We start from the raw sequence: 4,325 nt of genomic DNA on the forward strand, positions 1-4,325 counted from the left end.
TAAAAACTGCAACTTTTGGTACTTAGTGTCTAATCACCCCCCTCTAGACACCTCTTCTCGGTCCTTTCAATTGGTATCAGAGCTTTGGTCTCCATTGCTTTGGTTTAAACACCATTGGAGGAAGATGGATGAGTCTACTTTGGGGAGTCTTAGACATAGAGTTCCTATTCTTGATGGAGAATATTTTCATGAGTGGAAAAATGAAATGCTTGAGATTTTCAATGAATATCATTTGAGCAAGTATATTGCTAGCCCTTGTGGACCTCATGTTGATCCTTTGCATTCTACCCTTGATGAGTCTATTGACATGATTCACAATCTTAGAACTGTAAATCTTATCACTAGAGGCTTGCCTAGAAACTTGATTGGATGTTTGCCTACTCTTAAGTGTGCCTACACCATATGGAAATTTCTTGAGGAACTCTTTCCAAATTATTCCTTGAAAGATCTAGATGAAATTCTCCATAAATCCATTGCCTTGATTAAGATGAATTCCAATGATCCCAAATTTGGTGACTTCTTATTTGAGCTTACTAATCTTACGAGTGCCAAAGTAGATGTTGGAATCATTAGCAATATCATATCCAGAGCTATTAGAATTCATAAGGATAACTATAGAAATGATCATTTATCTAATGAATTACCCTCTCTAGGAATTGATCAATCACAAGATGATGTTGAACATGGAAACTATGATCAGGATGATGATAGTGACTATGACCTTGGTGATGCGATAAGACACTTTGGTCTTATGGCAAATCTTCGCGGCTACATGGCTGGAGGAAAGGAATGGGTTCTTGATAGTGGATGTACTGATCATATGACCGGAGATAAAGATATGTTCTGTGAGCTTGCTGAAAACGACGGCCCTCAAAAGTATGTCACCTTTGGTGATAACTCAAAGGGTAAGGTGGTTGGCCTAGGTAAGGTGGCCATCTCACATGATAGCTCCATACAAATGTCATGCTCGTTGAATCTCTTAGGTACAATTTACTTTCAGTATCTAGACTTGCTGATTTCGGTTTCAATGTCCTATTCACTGAAGTAGATTGCCAAGTGTTTCGTAGAGATAACCATAAAATAGTCTTTACCGGAATACGTAGAGGTGATCTTTACATTGTTGATTTCACTAAAAAGGCTCAACCTAGAACTTGCTTAATTGCTAAATCTTCTAAATGTTGGTTATGGCATAGACGATTAGGTCATGTTGGTATGCGAAACCTTGACAATCTTATTAAAGGAAATCATATCCTTGGCGTTAACGATGTCATATTTGATACGGATAGACTTTGCAGGGCTTGTCAAGCAGGTAAATAGGTTGGAGGAAGGCATCCCGTGAAGAACATCATGACCACAAGGAGACCACTCGAGCTACTTCACATGGATCTTTTTGGTCCTAACGCTTACAAAAGTCTCGGTGGAAATCCTTTTGGTCTAGTTATAGTTGATGATTTTTCAAGGTTTACGTGGGTGTTCTTTCTCGATGATAAATTGCAGGTCCAAAAGATCTTCAAGAACTTCGCTAGGAAGGCCCAAAATCAATTTGAAGTGAAAATCAAGAAGGTTCGCAGCGACAATGGAATGGAGTTCAAGAACGCAAATGTGGACACCTTTCTTGACGAAGAAGGGATTTCCCATGAGTTCTCGGCTACGTACACACCTCAACAAAATGGAGTTGTTGAGAGGAAGAACCGAACACTCATCGAAATGGCAAGAACGATGCTTGATGAGTACAAGACGCCAAAACACTTTTGGGCGGAAGCGGTTGAGACAGCTTGTCATGCAACAAATCGCTTGTATCTTCACAAGCTACTCGGCAAGACGACATACAAGCTCCTCACCGGTAACAAACCACAAGTTGGATACTTTCGAGTATTCAGCTCAAAGTGCTACATTCTTGATAAACATCGTCGTTCTAAATTTGCTCCTAAGTCTCATGAAGGTTTCCTACTTGGTTATGGCTCAAACTCTCACACATACCGTGTCTACAACAATTTCACCCGAAAGGTTGAAGATACGGTAGATGTGAAGTTTGATGAATCTAATGGCTCACAAGTAGAGCAATTGCCAGTTGATGTAGGAGACAAAGACCCTTCGGAAGGAATTAAAGACTTGTCTATTGGCAAGATTCGTCCAACGGAGGTGAAGGAGAGTACCTCGTCCGTCCAAGTGGAAGCTTCTACCTCACGACAAGGTGAACCAAGAGTTGATACGGAAGCATCCACAAGTGGGACACATCAAGATGAAGAAAACGAGGAAGTGCATCAAGATGAACGCCAACAACCTCCTTCTCCACCACGACAAGAGAACGACAACGTCAACAACGAAGAAGGCCAAGAAGAAGAACAAGATGAAGAAGATGTTCAACCAAGATCCAAGCAAAAGCTTTCACGAGTTCGAGCAAGAATTGCCAAAGATCATCCTGTCGAGCAAATCTACAATGATATCCAAACCGGGAGAATCACTCGCTCAAAAACTCGTTTAGCTAACTTTTGTGAACACTATTCATTCATCTCTCGCATTGAACCTATGAAGGTTGAAGAAGCATTGGAAGATCCGGATTGGATAAACGCTATGTATGAAGAGCTACACAACTTTGAGAGAAATCAAGTGTGGACATTGGTTGAAAAGCCCGACAACAACCACAACATCATTGGTACCAAATGGGTGTTTCGCAACAAGCAAGATGAAGATGGTCAAGTCGTCCGCAACAAAGCACGCCTAGTCACCCAAGGCTACACTCAAGTCGAAGGTATGGACTATGGTGAGACATATGCCCCCGTTGCTAGACTTGAGTCCATTCACATCTTACTTGCCTATGCTAATCATCATGATATCACCTTGTACCAAATGGACATTAAAAGTGCTTTTCTGAATGGTGAAATAGAGGAGGAAGTTTATGTTAAGCAACCTCCCGGATTTGTCAATCCTAAGAAACCTAATCATGTTTACAAACTTCACAAAGCTCTTTATGGTCTTAAACAAGCTCCTAGAGCATGGTATAAATGCTTGACCAAGTTTCTTATTGAAAAGGCTTTGAAATTGTAAAAATAGATTCTACTCTTTTTACTAAAAGGGTTAATGGATAACTATTTGTATGCCAAATTTATGTCGATGATATTATATTTGGATCAACTAACTCTCATTTTAGTGAAAAGTTTGGAAAGCTAATGTCGGAGAAGTTCGAGATGTCAATGATGAGTGAACTCAAATTCTTCCTCGGTTTGCAAATCAAGCAAACTAAGGAAGGCACCTTTGTATCTCAAACGAAGTACACCAAGGACTTATTCAAGAAGTTCAATATGCAAGAATGCAAAGGTATGACTACACCCATGCCTACTAGTGGACATCTTGATTTAACCAAAGATGGCGAACCGGTTGATCAAAAGGTTTTATCGCTCTATGATTGGTTCATTGTTATATCTATGTGATTCACGTCCCGATATTATGCTAAGTGTGTGCATGTGTGCATGATATTAAGCCGCTCCTAAAGAATTTCATCTTAAGGCCGTGAAAAGGATAGTGAGATACTTAATCCATACACCAAATTTTGGCATTTGGTATCCAAAAAGGGCTTCCTTTGATCTTGTTGGCTACTCCGACTTGGACTATGCCGGTGACAAGGTTGATAGAAAGTCCACTTCGGGTACTTGCCAATTTCTTGGTAGATCTCTTGTGTCTTGGTCTTCCAAGAAACAAAACTCGGTATCCTTATCCACCGCCGAAGTGGAATACATTGTCGCTGGATCATGTTGTGCTCAATTACTTTGGATGATCCAAACTCTTAAAGATTATGCGATATATGTGAAACATGTTCCATTGCTATGTGACAATGAAAGTGCTATTAAAATTGCTCACAATCCCGTGCAACATTCTCGAACTAAGCATATTGAAGTTCGTCATCATTTCATTCGAGATCATGTTGCCAAAGGGGACATTAATCTTAAGCATGTTCGCACCGATAAGAAATTGGCGGATATATTTACCAAACCACTTGATGAGAAAGTGTTTTGTAGGCTAAGAGGTGAATTGAACATCATTGATGCTTCAAACTTGGAGTAGGAACTCCATTTAATACATGCAAGGCATGGGCCTATGACTAATCCTTGATATTTCTCTTATGTTGACTATCTTATGTCTTGGATATATTTGCACCTTGCATGCTATCTAACCCGTGTAGGTACTTGGATGAATCTAAATCTATGAGATTGCAACTCATTCACATCTTGAGCAATTTCTATATCACCAAGTCGCTACACAATGGTGGATGAAGACAAGGAAGCACGCAACCATTCAAACATATCCTTTGACAAATTCTATCATGA

This window comes from Triticum urartu, chromosome 2, assembly GCF_003073215.2.
Source record: "Triticum urartu cultivar G1812 chromosome 2, Tu2.1, whole genome shotgun sequence".
NCBI classification, from domain to species: domain Eukaryota; kingdom Viridiplantae; phylum Streptophyta; class Magnoliopsida; order Poales; family Poaceae; genus Triticum; species Triticum urartu.